This window comes from Coturnix japonica, chromosome 3 (assembly GCF_054131305.1).
Source record: "Coturnix japonica strain WE chromosome 3, WE-NBRP24, whole genome shotgun sequence".
NCBI classification, from domain to species: Eukaryota; Metazoa; Chordata; class Aves; order Galliformes; family Phasianidae; genus Coturnix; species Coturnix japonica.
In genome coordinates this window covers 46,110,012-46,126,127 of record NC_140665.1, presented here as the reverse complement: position 1 = coordinate 46,126,127, position 16,116 = coordinate 46,110,012, and the positions used below count along the sequence as shown (strand labels likewise).

At 42.4% G+C, this 16,116-nt stretch overlaps 1 protein-coding gene across 3 annotated transcripts in view; it reads right to left on the bottom strand.

The window, feature by feature from the left end:
* Positions 1 to 15,749, bottom strand: part of TAB2 (TGF-beta activated kinase 1 (MAP3K7) binding protein 2) — a 57,072-nt gene extending 41,323 nt beyond the window's left edge. Inside the window, exon 1 of one of the 3 annotated variants that reach the window (XM_085543454.1) lies at positions 15,342 to 15,749. The gene's annotated coding sequence lies outside the window, so the exon portion shown is untranslated. Of the gene's footprint in view, positions 1 to 1,410; positions 1,506 to 14,963; positions 15,132 to 15,341 lie in introns of those variants that run through there. The other 2 variants (XM_015858114.3, XM_085543455.1) reach the window with 2 other exon arrangements.
* Positions 15,750 to 16,116: the final 367 nt, after the last annotated feature.

The following is a 16,116-nucleotide window of genomic DNA, read 5'->3' as shown; positions in this document are numbered from 1 at the left end:
TGCGTAACCTTGAATTATTTCAGCAGACTTTAGCCCTAAAGGACATAATCTTCTGCTTTAAGAACATTCCAGTTCTGAAGTGATGATCTGACTTCAAGCACTAAGGCTTCAAGCATACCAAATATCTCAGAAATGATTTAAAAAACACTGGAGTTGGTACTATGTTTTCTTTGCTACTGGTTCCTCTCATTTCTTCGCACATAACCTACCAGGAAGCAAAAACAAAACAAAAAAAAACAAAACAGAAAACAAGCAAAAAAAAACCCCCCAAACCAACCAACCAAAAAAACCCAAAACACTCAGGAATCACAGAATAAATATATTCAGAAACCAGCACTTCAGTTGTTCTATATCCCTTCTTCCCCCACTCAAGTCATCTGCTAAACAGCAACCACAACCATAAGTTTCACTTTCAACTCACAACAGAATTTCCACTTGCTGCAATCAGCAAAACACCCCAACACATGTTGTCTGAAACAAAGTTGTTACTATAGGCTAGAAAAAAGATGTTAAAGAACACGTATAGAAAGACTAAAGTACATATTTTCTTGTAAGATAAGTGAAGTGTCCCCTCAGTTATAAAACCTTATGCCCCTGCTTGCCATGTGCTTAAATACTGATAAAAGCAAATGTCTGTTCTACTTACGCAGTGTTTAAAGTACAAACACGTTAGGAACCACCAAATAATTCTATTATGTTACTAACACATCTGTCTAATTACAAAGCAAATAACTGAAAACCGTAATCATAATCTCTTAACATAGCATACATACTTAGAGCATCACTGTCCCTAATTGCTGGAGGGAAAGTGAAGAAATAAAGTAAGTAAATAAATACAAACACCTTGGGCTTCTTTGAAAAATAAAATGAAAATACTGTTGGCAATTACAGTGTTCTATTACAGACAATATCACTTCATTAATCCAATAGAGAAATACTGCCAACATACTGAAGCATTTCACATATCTGTTAAAGTATACCATGCAAAATAATTACATGTTACAGAGAGAAGCTGTATCAAGTGAGAGAAAAGTATTTCTGGTTGAAAGGTAAAGGTGGGTTGGTTTTGTTTTGCTTTGAGAGAAAATGCTTGTAAAACTTTAAGAATGACTAGCTAATGCAATCAGACACAGGTTTCTTTTGTTACGGTAGAGTAGAAGCAGAGTACTGATGAGAGCAAACATTCTTGGCTGTTCTAAGGATTCGGGGGAAATTTTCATGCAAGAGGTTTATTTAAAAACACATTTTGCAAACAGCAAAGACATAATGTAATGATGAAGTGCATGATTAAGAAGCAAGTCCAGTGGTCTAAAACCAGAGTACATCCCATCTTCGGTTTTGCGCACAGCTCCTTTACCCATCCTTTCCTGAGAATATTGTTACAGTTACTAAAGGAAAATACTTGGTTACCTTGCTAGGCTGGCAAGTCTGACTTAGCGGGACTACCGACCCCTCGTCTTGCAGCTTCCAGAGTGGCGCAGTCTCTCACAGTTAACTCCCTTTCCATAATAAACTGATCAGCTGAGAGGCGGGGAGGCAAAAAGAGGCTAATGAGCAAGGGAAAAAATCCACCCACTGCTTGGAAGTACATTTTCAAAACACAACCACCTTTCGCAATAGTATCATCTATTACTACTGAACAGTACAAAGAGTAAAATGTATGACTATTGCAAGACACTCAGGTAGAGAAGAGAGTGTCCTAAGCCTTATCTTCCACCAAAGTAGATGCAAGCAGAATGAAAGGCCTGAAGTAACTGGACCAGTGGGCACAGAATCAGATAACTAAGCAGTTAAGTCCCATCATCTCCAATTTCTCTTCCCTCAGCAACATGAACAACACAACTTCTGATCCCTTATCTTTGGCTCTGAAGACACACCTTGAGAATCATCACAGTTTCTTTCATGAACATTGAGGTTTAATTTCACAGCAACCCTCTGAAAATGAACTGTTCTCTCCTGGTCAAGGACTACATAACTTGAGTATTTTCAATTCCAGGTCACTGCAGATAGCTGAACATTTTCTGTCCCATTTCCTTTTTCCTTCTTCCCATCCTTACAAAACTCAATTTACATTGCTGGTGAGAGACATGTCACTTGTAAAGCCAGCATTTGGATAAAATTTGGGTAAAAAACTACTAAAAGCCAGACTCTGGCAAATTACTTTCTGCATCTTAGTCAGGGACTTGACCTGTTTATTAATCCTTCATTTACTGGTGACGTTTCAGTGGTAGCATGGCTAGGTCCCTTCAGGCACAACACAAATTCAATACTGCCACTGTCTTTCCTCCCGCTCCCAGGCAGGCATAACCCCCTCTAACTTCTGTGATGTGAGCCAAGGCTGGCACGCATCTGATCCTGCTGCTAGCCAGCTCAGGGAGCAAAACCAGAAAAAAAAGAAAAAGGAGGGTTTATTTTCTGCTAGATTAGCTTTGAGTCAGACAAATGCCAGTGCCAACACAAGGAAAGGGGCTGAGCCAAATGAGATTTATAAATCACACTCTTAGGTTTTCCTGAGAATAATCTTGGAGGAGGAACAGAAAGCCCTCTTTTAGCAGTGCAGTGCTACAGAATTCTCTAATTTTATGTTTCTTTATCACAAGAATAAGCACTGAGAAAGCAAAACATCTAGTCCCACTACAGATAAATTTAGCTGTGTTTTAACAACAGTGTTAAAAGCACAGAAAGTGAGAGCGAGTGAAGTTTCAGCAAGGTTGGTATGACACCCTCAGGAGAGAAGCTGCAAGAGCTAAGGAAAAAACTCTTCAGTTATTTAAAACAATGCTGTAAAGAAGAGTGTGGACACAGAAGTTCACTTTTCTGTCTCTCCTCTTCTCCAAGGGGGGAAGCTAAGCCCATGGATAGCAAGGGTGCTCATTCTAGGAAGTAGCCTACAGCAAGGTTGCAGTAGTTTTAGGTTAACAAAGCTCAGGTTGAATCTTAATGCTGTTACCTTCACCTGGTAAATGCAATGGCAGAAAGTCCTAGGATAAGAGATGACTGCTTTCACAGAACAGTTGCCAGGGAAAGCGGAAAGAAAGGAAGAAGGTTGGCCACGAAACCTAGGAACCGTTTTCACTTTCTCCTCTGTTAGTTCCCAAAGTAACATATACAAAGACAAAACCAGCCTCTGATGCACCATTTGGAAGTAACCTTCTTGTTTCCACTTTTTGTCAGTTTCAGAATAGTTTTTCAAAAATAATAAGAAAACCCACATCGACCTGGGGGAAAACAGCAAACAAAAACAACCTCACATGAAGTTAAGGTAACAGACACTAGCAAGGAAGAGTCAAGTAGAAATACTTACATCCATGTCAACAAAATGTCTTATTTTTCTTGTTGTATTTTTTCAAGGAAACAAAAAATAGATACATCTCTAAACAGCTGTACCTCTAGCCCCCAAATATTTTTCCATACTTACCTTCTGCAGAGGGAAAAATACAGATTTCCTACCCAGGAATCCTTTTTTATTTTCTCCCCTCCTCCAGAGTTTCCCACTACAAATTACATTCAAAGAAAAGAAAGATGCTACTTTTTCTCTAAGCTTCCATTAAGGAAAGTAATATGTGACTATTGTACTTGCTGTCATGTAAGGATTAATACTAACTTTCCTTTTTTTCCTGTACTCCATTTCAGATAGGATTTGGGAAGAGGAGATAACAAGGGATGAGAAAAGCTGGGAAGAACAGAAATGCCTTATTCGAGGCTTCTCAATAAGCAATGCTGTTATCTGCTGTTACAACCTTTAAAAAAGAGACACTGATCCTTTTACAAATTGAACTATCCCTCACCTTTCTTTTCATACTTAACAGTATCTCCTCATAAAGGTTTTGACACCAGATACAGACTAACAAGACAATGAGATACTCAAAAGGAAAAAATTAAAATTACTCTGCTCTGAACAAGGCAGATGAGGAAAGTAATGGTTGGGAGTTAAGAAAGAATAGAAAAGATGCCTCAGTGAAGGGTGAGAAAAAAGCCTCTACCCTTTTAAGGTCCTCCACTTTTTGTTATGCCGCCTGGGAAGAAAATAGACTCCTGCAATAGTAACAAGATTTACATAACACTAAACAAGAGTGCCCTCCTCCCCTTCACCCTCCCACCCAATAAAAAAAAAAAAAAACCAAAAACCAAAAAAGCCCACTTCTCACAAAACAATAAAACCGGAGCTTTTGCAGCTAAGATTCTGTTCCTGATTTATTACTATTCCAAGCTCTCTCTGGCAAACTGTGGGCAGAAAGAAAAAGGAAAGTAGAAATTATTACTTAAAAAGTAACAAGTCAAGATTACACTACAATCAAGCAGCAAAAATAGAGGAGAGCCGCTTTCTGAAACCGACTTATGAAAAAGCGAACAGTTTAACTGACCATTAAAAAGCCAAACATTAACTTGTAAGTAATTTTAAAAATGAATTTCCCACTTCCTTTATTATATCTTCCCACCAAGACTGGACATTTATCTGTGTTCTCTAAATATTACAGCACCATACAGTCCTTAGCTAAGAAATTAGCTCTGTCTCTTTGCAGCTGTGGTTAAGCACCAAAAATATCAAAGTATGTACAAGTAAGAAGAATTGGTGGTCTTCTAAGGCTCAGTGTTAAAGCTCGTTCTGCTAAGCACAAATACAAACAGACATCAGGTATTTTCAGGAAACTAAGCTGAAATCTATTTTATAAAAACATATGAAACAAATTCATATGGGGAAAAAAATAAGGCTGTCAGTCTGGAGAGCTCTTCAGAACAAGAAGAAATATTAAGATCTTTCTTGCATTTGCAATAAAGATACGAGGCCTGCTAATGAAAGTGGACTGACATTTGAAAAATGAGATGAAAAATACGCAGATTAAGTGGTAAAGGACTTCTAACTATTACACCTAGATCTGTATTTGAGAAGAATTCAGTTTTTCACCCATTCCAATGTTCTGTTTGTCCTGCAAAAACACTAAGCTGTGGTTTACATGCTGGGATAATTTAAAAACACAGATGTGGACTTTTCATAAGAGCTGGCAAGAACAAAGGTATGAAGAAAAGCTCTACTCTTTGATTTTGAGATAAAAGTATCTTTTCCCCATAAATGAATTAAAAAAAATAAACATTATTCCTCCTAATTACATGTAGCTTCATTCTCACAAAAGATTCAGGAATGAAGCAGTGAAAATAAAGATGGTAAAAGGCCTGGAGCATCTTCCCTATGAAGAAAGGCTAATTGGACTGGGTCTGTTTAGCCTTGAGAAAAGAAGACTGAGAGGGGACCTGATCCAGGTCTATGAATATTTGAGGTGTGGGGGGCAAAGTGGTGAGGCCAGACTCTTTTCAGCAGTGTGTGAAAGGAAACAAGGGGAAACGGCCAGAAACTGGAGCATAGGAAGTTCCATACGAATGTGCACAAGAACTTCTTTACGGTGAGGGTGATGGAGCACTGGAACAGGCTGCCCAGGGAGGTGGTGGAGTCTCCTTCTCTGGAGATATTCAAGACCCGCTTGGACGTCTACCTGTGTGACATGGTGTAGGGAGCCTGCTTTGGCAGGGGGGGTGGACTCGATGATCTCTAGAGGTCCCTTCTAACCCCTATGACTGTGATTTTGTGATTAATACATTCCTAAGTGCAGATGCTGCACTACTCCTAGGCTTCTCTGAAATATATTTGAAATGTTAGCTAGCCAATGCATCTACATCAGAAAACAAAACTGAACAAGACAGAGCTGTTGAACAGCAATAATAAAACGAGCAATGAGAAAGCACTTTTGGAGTCAGTGAACTTTGACAGCCTATGAAGTTGTAAGCATTCTGCAGCATTCATTGACGGGCCAGCAAAAGGTGATGACTCGTCCTTATTGCAGAGGCAGAAGCTTGAAGACACAAGGAAAAAGCTGAAATATTATTTCCTTCTAGCACTCTCCCCTAAAGACTCCAAACCAGAAAAAAAAGTAACAATTAAAATCCTATACTAGTACAACATTGGGTATTTTTTTAGCTAAAGTATTTTTTTCAATACTAAGTACATTATGTTGACTCAAGTTACAGGTCTCAAGATCTCATCTGCGTTGGCAAGAAGCTCGCTGCTCATTGACAGAGAGTGGAAAAAACATTCTGCAGAGTTGCCATTGGCTCTACATTGCAGAAACACAAGCTACAGTTTGGCCTGGTCTTTTGGCCAGTTTCAACAGGAAGGAAGCCTCTAGCTCCATCAACTCTGCTAACACCATTAGGTGGTACTTTGACTTTAGGATACTCTCTGTCACTGGGAATTAACTTGAAACTAAATACACAAAAAAAAAGATTTTATCAAAAATGAAATAATAAAACAAAGCTCCAACATTTAAAAATTTGAGGCCTTAGAAAAACCAAGCCATCCTTACTGGGAAAGAGGAGACTGCTAGGGCTCTTATTGGCACCACCACTTAAAGTGCACTAATTAAAATACACTTGTTTAAAGTATTTGAGATTCCTAAATTATCTCCAGATAGCAAGAGAAAAATTACTGTTAACATCTTTTGCTCGCATAGGTCACTGGTGAAGATCTCACTGCCAGAATCCACATGCGTGTTCTGTTGGTGAAGTGAGCTCAAGGAGCTCCTGTCCCACTTCAAGGCACAGCTTTTCACTGGCCTTATGTTTCAGTGATTCAGCTGGTAACCCTGTAAACAGCTGCATGGCCACACGCTGGCAGAAGTGGCTTCTTGAACTGGTCTTAATACTTGGTTACTAGAACACCACTCTTCGTTTCTCATGAAACTTTAAGTCCTTCTCCACCAGCAACACAGGTTTCAAGAACTCTTTCTGCCTTCTCATCCCATACCTTGGCTGTGCAGAAAACGTTATTGCTGGTACTATATTACACACCACATCAGTGAACAAAAGGGAAAGGACGGTGACTACACATACTGAAACACCACCTTCAGCAAGAAGTTACAGGAGACTGCTGAGCTGATCTAGCAGCTCATTCAATGAAATCACCTAGAAGAGTGAACAGCAATCAATTTTTCTCTGGTTAGTTTTCTGACTTCCAGTTTGCACACAAATAGGTGAAACATAACAAAGCCAAACCACTTGTGTCAGTGAAACAAATTTCTGTCTTTCCATCACAGCAAACTCCCAGACTGACCCGCAATCTCAGAAACATCTGCGCTGCCATTTTTTTTCTTTAAAGCTGCTATCTCAAAGCTACTTTGATTTGTACAATCCAGGCGTATTTCATTTACACAGATATACTGACTGGTGGCAATGAAGGCGTATTTTGCATCAATAAAACTTTCACGTGGGGGAGTAGGAGCCCTTCCAGAAAAACCATCATTTTGCACACACAGCTGCATTTACACTGACAACCCGTGCAGACATACTGTTATATTATGGAAGGATTTCATGTTTTTATGCATCAAAAATAATGCAAATATGTTGGTACTGTTTGCAGCCATGATAAGACACATCTTCACCAGAAAAGCAAAGATAATAGATGACAGTATTGATATTTTTTTCATGTGAAGTGAGTATGCGAAAGCACTAATGGAAGAACTGATGTTTTCCTTTCAGTGTGGAAACCACTGGGGTTTTCAGCCCTATGTAGAGGAAAAAGGAACAAATAACGGGTATTTTCTCTGAATCTTGCAGCTCAGCACACTACCTGCTAAAATATGGGGCTGGAGAAAAGAGAAATTTCCCCAATCTGAATAGTTGCTCTCCTGCTGCTTACAATGTATTCTTCTTCTCCTTTACCAGAGGAGAAGAGGAATGCCTAAAGTACCGCACTTCTTTAGGGATGGAAAAGAAACACCAAAACGTGCTTCCTGTATAGGAGCTGGTATTAGTTCTTTACCAACCCCTTCTATATATATGTCAAGTCCTAACTCAATTTTTTTACTTCTATTCAGCTCATTTTACAAAGAAGTTCTCTCATTGTGACTGAAGCTCTGAGTGTGGTAGAACAAATGTGAGCCATCGCCACAGTCTTCAACAGAACTCCCAGCTCTGATACGCCTACCTCTACCCTAAGCAGCTACCAATGAACACAGGCCGGAGAGGTTCTACTTAACTAACTTCATAACTTTTGCATGAATCACTCAGACAGATTTTAAAAGTCATGTGTCAAAACAGCTAAATGAATTACCACTATTAAAGATAATACCGCAGCACGCAGACTATTCCATCTTTTTTCTCCCTTTAAGATACGCACTGTTTAAACTCACTGAAGAGCTAACAGCAGCGTAACAAATGAAAGCTAACACAAATGCTTTGCTAAATGTCTTTGTTTAATTCGATATATGTATGTTGGTAAACCTATTTAATTTATGGGACTGCAAACCCTTCTGAGGCTGACTTAACAAATGTTTATGTAGTGCCTTGTACAATACAGCCTAATCCAAGTCAAACTGTCTAGCCAACACCAAAGTATAAATAAAGATATACAATAATCTAGTACTGGCATCTATTTCGGCAAAACAGTTTAAAAAACACAGTCCAAGGAAAACAAAAGAAATCAAACCTCATACTCTTTTACCAAAAATCAGACAAATATACTTTTCCTTTTTTTAAGGGAGGAAAAGACACCAACATTTCAGCTCAAGTAGCTTCTCCATAAGCCAACCAGTACTTATCAAAGTAAAATGCCTCTTAAGCACACTTTTGCTGAGCCCACGAAGACTCACGTTCTTGTTCACAATTGCTTAAACCTGTTAAGACTCAAGAAGGCTCTCTAAAAATAAAATAACCTACCATTCCCTTTCAAAAAATGCTTTGTCCAACAAAGGGAAAGTAGCAATTTGAAGCAGATGAATGAATTGAAAGAAATCCAAGCACAGAACTCATGACACATTATTTTTCTCTCCAGAAAGCCTGACCAGAGCAGGGGCAAACTTAGCAACAGATACTCTGTAGAAGAAACAGAACCAAAAAGAAATGACAAGTGCTGAGCTGCTTTTTATTTTTTATTTTTTTTTTAAGGAAGATGAATTCCCCAAAAGAATGATTGGAACAGGTGAGAAGGATGCCAAAGAGAAGTATAAACTAGAGGGCACTAATATATGAATTGTGAAGTACACATCATGTATTTGCCAAGGGAAAGGAAGAGCGAAGAAAGGATACAAACGAACAGATCAACTCCTCTCTAGATCACATACAATTAGGACAGGATGAGAATAAAACGGTGCTTAGAGGCAAATTCTGCAATCTACAAAATCTGCATAGACAGATTTAAAAAGAAAAAAATCAAGTTCTGAATGCAGTAAAAAATAAAAATTAGAGTATTATAGAAGGAGATGCTCAGTACAGCAAGGGCAGAGGAGGTAGATACTTTATTAAGGATTCAAAGACAAGTCACTTGATGAGGGATGCAATTAGATGCTGCATTATATAACTTCATTTCTTTGAAGAGTGGGGCCTCTTCCTATGAAGGCAAAACTGTTTATGATTTTTTCCACTTGGGGAAATCACACTTAGGACAAATATGGGAAAAGTCTTTCCTGAATTTCTAATCTTCAGTATAAAATATTAAGCCTTTTTTATGCTCGATCTTCGTAAAAGTCACCTATGAAAAAGGCAAAGCATCTTACCCAACAGAACATATGCTGCAACAAACAGAATTGAAACGTTTACTGTTAAAAGGGTATTTCATCAACCTGCCAGTGTGTTTGCATTTACTTCTTCTAGCATTATCTACAAAATACAAGAAAAATACTTGGCTCAAGATTCAATGAGCTATATAAAATATTCACTTGGAAGCGTATTAGAAAATAGATTACTTTAGGGTTATTAAAATAATTTGATACTACTTTAGAGATGCACCTATTACACTTGGGAATACACTAAATATATCACAGCACGCAAAGAGCCCACACAGACATGAATGAATTAAACTATTAACATCAAATATTTCCACTACAAACTGAGATGTAACAATGAAACAACACTTTTGATATAAAGCAGGTTAAGAATAACAGGTATTCCTTGTGCAGCTTACGCAACTAGTCCCTCACTGGCACACATTCTTGCCCCATGCTGCTACATGCAGCGTGCCAGGATAGGTGTAAGCGCAGTCAAGCGTTGAGCCAGACCCATACAAACAGACAGGCACAGAAGAGGTTCCAAGAGTGGAAGTAACATTGCCATCACACACCTAACAGCCACCCTGCTCTCAGAGGTGTTCTTTTTTTTTTTATCACTGCAGTTAAGATCGTGCCACTGCAGCAACACAAGCTCAGCAGCCCAGCCATCTGCCTAGCTGCCTCACCTATCACCATCCCCCTCCTTCAGCTTTTACCTTCTTAAGATATCTAACGTAACATCATTTTTGTTCAGTACACAAAACTGGCAGATACTGCCAGCCTTCTTGTTCAAGGAACTGTCCCACGGACAGCAGATCACAGCCCTGTTTAACACAGATCTTCAGGCAGCCATGCCCCCATGCTTCAAGTAATCACATTCCACCTCTATCCCAGATGCCTATTATCTTACCCCCTCTCTTCCATGCACCAGCCACAGTATACTTAACCTCTCACGTCCTCTAACTGCTGACTGAAAAAAGGAGTATAGCACATCATACCCAATTTTTAACCCAAAGACAGCTGTTTGTTGGCCAACTGGCAGGTTAAATATGGGCAAGCACTAAATCCATTCAAAACTTTCTTCTGATGAGACCTTCTACTCGATGAAGCCACTAACTTGAACATTCCTGTTAAATATTATTATAATGTAAAATCCTCAAGGCCCTGCCCCATGCCTGGTTTGACGAAATTAGCTGACGAGCTTAAAATTTATTGAGACACAGGATTAAAGGAAACATAATTGGTCAAGACCTGTGTCTTCAGAAAAATAAAGATAGATTATAATACACTACACAACTATATATTAAATAAGAAGATGTCAACAACTTGTCTGGAGCAACGCTTTTATTGTTTTTGAGTACTGTCTGAAACATTCTTCCGTTCAATATTCATATTGCCCTCAGCATCAGTATAATTCTCCAGTGACCTTCTATCGCTTCCAATGTAGTCCATGCGTCAAAGACAGTGTGAAAAGATGTGAAAATTGCCGAGGTTTGGAGCAAGCATGAAGAAGCACCTGCCAAAACTGAAGTTCAATCCCTTCAACAGCAACCCCTCTTCTTGAAATGTTTCACAGACAATAGATGCATCCCAACATCTTATCCATGTGAGATCAGTTGATGCTGAGTTCTCAAGCTGCAAGGATTATATTTTCTACTATGTACATCTAAGCAAGCTTTCTTAAAGGAAGCCAGTTTTATATGTTCTAGTTGTCCTTTTAATAACAATTTGTGTCATTTGACCATTTCAAAGACATCTTAAAGGAGATATAGCGATAGAACTAGAGGGAATGGTTCCAAGCTGCGCCAGGGGAGATTCAGGCTGGACATTAGGAAGTATTACTTCTTGGAAAGGGTAGTCAGGCATTGGAATGCACTGCCTAGGGAGGTGGTGGAGTCACCGACCATGGGAGTGTTCAAGAAACGTTTGGATGTTGTGTTGAGGGATATGATTTAACTGGGAAGTATTGGTAATGGTTGGAATGGATGATCTTCTAGGTCTTTTCCAACCTTGATAATTCTGTGATTCTGTGATATAAAATGTCTCAAAGATTAAAAAATGCCTTTACAGGCTCTGTGAAAACTGGAAGCACTGCAGAGAAACGAAACTCAAATAAGTACCTTTGATGAGGATAGAACACACGTGGAAATGTGCCTTCCCACTGGCAGCCCCAGCAGCCCAACCAGACCCTGTAACACCACAGTGTGTTAAATCTGAAACAAGCTTTAGATAAACACTCGAAGGCCAACTTAAGAACATCATAAAAGTACTGAGCATGTATAGCAGCTCTGTTCTTTTTCTTGTTTGTAAATTCTAGCAAACCCAACAATTTAATGACTAAAGAGCACACACATCTTTCTTTAATGCTTTAAGAACTACTACGTGCAACCTGTAACAGAAATGTATGTTGTTTTTCTGTTGTTGTTTTCAAACTAGTGTGTACGTCTAAGTCAACATCCTTCTAAATGCTGAAAGGAATACAAGTTTTACAACCCTTCTAAAACACTGATATTTAAATCAAGGAAAAACTAATAACCGCTCATAGCGCAACCAGGATCTGAGTGAGCTTTAAACCACACATTATTAGGCACTGCAAAATTTGATCTTGGATTCTTTCTGTTCAGAATAGCAAAGAGCTATTTTCCATAATGGCACAATATTTGACCAGACACAGCATTCTGCTAGAAAACGGTGTTTTTAAAACTATTATTTTTGCGAAAATTCTACCAGATATTAATTTAAACAGAACTACTTAGCATGCTACTATAACTAATACTCAACTTCTTGTCACCAAAAGACACCTTAAACGTTCTAAAAATATTAGCTATTTAATTCACCTTAACTGCATCTCTTTAGATCTTTTCATTCTAGGACGGACGTGTTCCAAGAATAACCAGATCCCGTGTACACACCACACACAACTCTCAACTTCAATCACGTCTGGCTATTTCACTCGGTTTCACCAGAATCTGACTATCACTAATAGAGAAACACCAAAATCCAAAGGCAGCCTGACACGAAGCTAGAAGGAACTCTACACATCTGTATAGCGTTCAGAAAACCTTGAGCTTGATCAAGTCAGCAACAATAGGTTTGTCATTCTACCCCAATTATAATAAAAAGGTCTTCCGAAAGCTTTGTTAGGGACAGCGTTAACCTTATCACAGTGGTTTTTCTGGTAAGCGTAATTAAGAGAGGGAGAAACTGAAGCAACTATTATAACGAAACTTCCTACTGCAATTATGAGTTTAATCAAAAACTTTACCCAACTGTGAATCGACAGCTTTCTCACTCGCAGCTGAATTTAAGTCTGGGGAATCCCATCAGGATTACTTTGTTAATCAGAATTCAAGGTGTCCTGGAGCAGCCACCATTACTTTTCCCCTTTGAACTACAAAGTATATGCTTTTCCAGTTGAGACAATCTACTATGCAATCGAAGAGAGAAAAATGCAAAACCTGAATCACTGTACACATTAGTGGAAAAAAAAAGTTAACTTTCGCTTCAATCATTTAAATATTTGAGTTTTGAGTATAGCTTTAAAAAAATCCAGTTCTGAATCACTGGAATTTTTGTTCTGTTTCCTGTAAAAGCACCAACAGCAACATCATTCAGCATTCCGCCTGCAACGCTTCAGAAAAGATCAGCCTGATCCCCCCAATCCTAAATTTACAGTCATTTTATAAACTCGAGGTCACAGCTGACCAACTTATTTCTTCCAGCCTTTCCAACCAGAGATCACGGTAAGAGGGAGGAACGTGCCATAGGATGAAGAACAATCTAGTTTTATGTTTCAAAGTACTTGCTCTCACAAAGAACACTTGCCAAAAGCACTTAAAGCTCCCTAGCAAAAAAGAAAAAAGAATATATAGGTTTGCAGAAAATAATCTCTTCAACAGATGACAGGTTTGATTGTACTAGGCTTGAAAAGCCTACTAGTTATTCACGAAACCCTTATGAAACAACACAGCATCTCGGTCTATGAAGCAATGCCATGATCAGAAAAAAAAGCCTGCTGCTTCCTTCCATCCTATCGCTGGATGAGAAATTTCTACCAGGACAGTGTAATGGAAGAACGTCCATTTCCAAGAAGTCCATTCATACCAATGTATTTAGAGGAACAGAGAAGAACCCATTAATACTTCTTGGGATGGGAAATGCTTTACATTTCACAAGAGCAAGGGTAGCACATCAAGAAGATGGCACTGCCCACACAGGTAATGATGTGAAGGATGCTTTATCAATCATCCTTCAGTCACAACATTAGGATTACCCAAACTCCAGGTACCTCCTCCATCAGCTTTTCTCCCCCTCCCCTTCCACAGGTTCTCCCATGAAGCAGCGTGAGAAACAATGACCAAGGTCTTCCCAGCTTAGAAAAGAAACCAACAACCAGCTCAGCTGCAGCACAGGTCAAAGTATAATCTACTCTGAGTCTCCGTAAGCTTAATACGTGAGTAACTTCAATAGTTACACTGACTAAAGTCTTGTTTAAATTGCAGAGCAGAACTTACTGAAGCTGATGACACGTATGTCTCCTAATCTATCAGTGGAACTTCCCTCTTGCCAAGATCAGAATTTTGAGTTTTGATTGTGCCCAGTTACAACAACACAGTGAAAGAACAAATTATTGAGATATCAATACAAAACACAAATGAGCGCTTAGCCAGTAAATCACTGCGTAAGCTGAAAATGATTCCCAATTTCAGCAATTCGTGGCCATGCTACTGACATAGCAGCTAGCTCACCCCACTGTATGCACACACAGCACAACTCTAACATCCACGGTTATGGTGGAAAACAAGTTCAGAAGTCCCAAATAATGACCTTAGCATTTACCTTTCACGTATCTCTACAATGAAAATGATGCGCAACACCATTTTCAGCTCTCTACAGACGAGCCTCAGCCAGAGCTCTTTTCACTCCCTATCAAAAACCCTAAAACTAAGGATCACAAACCGAACCCGAGACCCACTCCTCGCAGGGAAGCGTTTCTGGGGCTCGCAGGCACGTACTCGCTGTCACCAGCACGGAAACACCTCCGCGCTCGGGCACAGCGCAGGGTACGCCGAGCTGCCCAGCACAAAGAACACGAGGCCCTGCCCTGCAGGCCGCCCGGCAGCGAACGGGACGGGGCGCTCAGACCACCGACACGGCCTCTCAATGAATGAGACCGAGCGCTACACACCTCCTCGCCGCCTCCCTAACTCTCGTGGGGGGACAAGACAAGAGAAAAAGCCAACCGGACTCATCTCTCGTCTCGCAAATCCCTCTTACAAGAATCGTTTCGAGAATTCCTTCCGAACAATTAAACCGAGTTGAATAATGGAAACCGGAGGTGGACTATATAAGGCCTCGGAGCTCGCAGACCCCGCACTTGGACCCGAGGCTGAGCCCCAAATGGCGGGGCCTCGCCCCGCAGCCGCGCACCTGTCACCTGCCGCCCCGCCACGCACGCGGGGCTCCCGCAGCCGCGGGGGGCGACACGCGGAGCGGATTCCTCCCGGCTCGCCAAGGAAAAAGTTTCCACCTCCCGCTGCCGCCCCGCGACTCCCTGTCTCCCTCCCCCTCCTCCGGGAGGCCGGGCTCCCCCCGCCCGCCGCGATGCGGGGCGCCCGCCGCCCCCTCCCCGCACCGAGGCCCGCCCCGGCCTCGCCGCGGGACTCGGGGCCGCCTCGGAGCCTCGGGCCTGCGGGGCCGGGCCGCCCCGCACCGCTCCCCGCAGCCCCCCGGGGAAGGGAGCGGCCCCTCGGCGAAACCGGCCTCTCGGAGCCGCCGACGGGCCCGCCACGGCGGGGTCTGCCTTACCCTGCCGCCGCCTCTCCGCCTCCTCCTCCTCCGCCTCCTCCTCCTCCTCCGCCGCCGCCTCCCCCACCACGGCAGCCGCCGCCACTACCGCCGCCGCCACCGGCGCCGCCGCCGCCGCCTCCCGGCAGGGGGGACCCCGCCGCTCCGAGCCGCTCCGCCGCCGCTCCGCAACCTCCCGCCGCCGCCGTTCCGCCGCGGGGGGGGGAGGGAGGAGGAGAAGGCGGCCGAGGAGAAGGAGGAGGGGAGAAGGGAGGGGGGGGGTCCGTGCCGTGGCCGCAGAGCGGGAGAAGCGGGGAGGCCGGGGGTGGCTGAGTGTCTGCGGCGCCGCTCCCGTCCTCCGCCGGAACCGCCGCGGCTCCGCGTCGCTCCCGGCCCCCCCTCCCCCCGCTCGCTGCGCTCCAAATCAAAATAGTGTCACAATATGGCGGCGGCGGCGACGGGCCAGCATCGCGAGACCGAGCCCCGAGCGCTAACGGGATGCGGCGCCCGCGCGAGAGGGGAGGGGGCGGGACGCCACGATGGGGGGACGGGCCTCAGCCGCCACCGCCCCGCACGGGGGACGGGCCGCGTAAAGCGGACGGGGCTGGGCAGAACGAGAGGCGGGGAGGAGCCCGCTCCGCCCCACGGCACGAGCGGGGTGTGACCGGCCGCCTCAGCGCGTCGCGGGAGACCGCCCGGCTGGGAACGGGGAGCTGAGGGAGGGGGGAAAGAACAGTGGAAGGCTGGGTTTGAGGAGAGCCCCTCTGCGTTGGAACAGTTCTACTGAGAGAGGAGA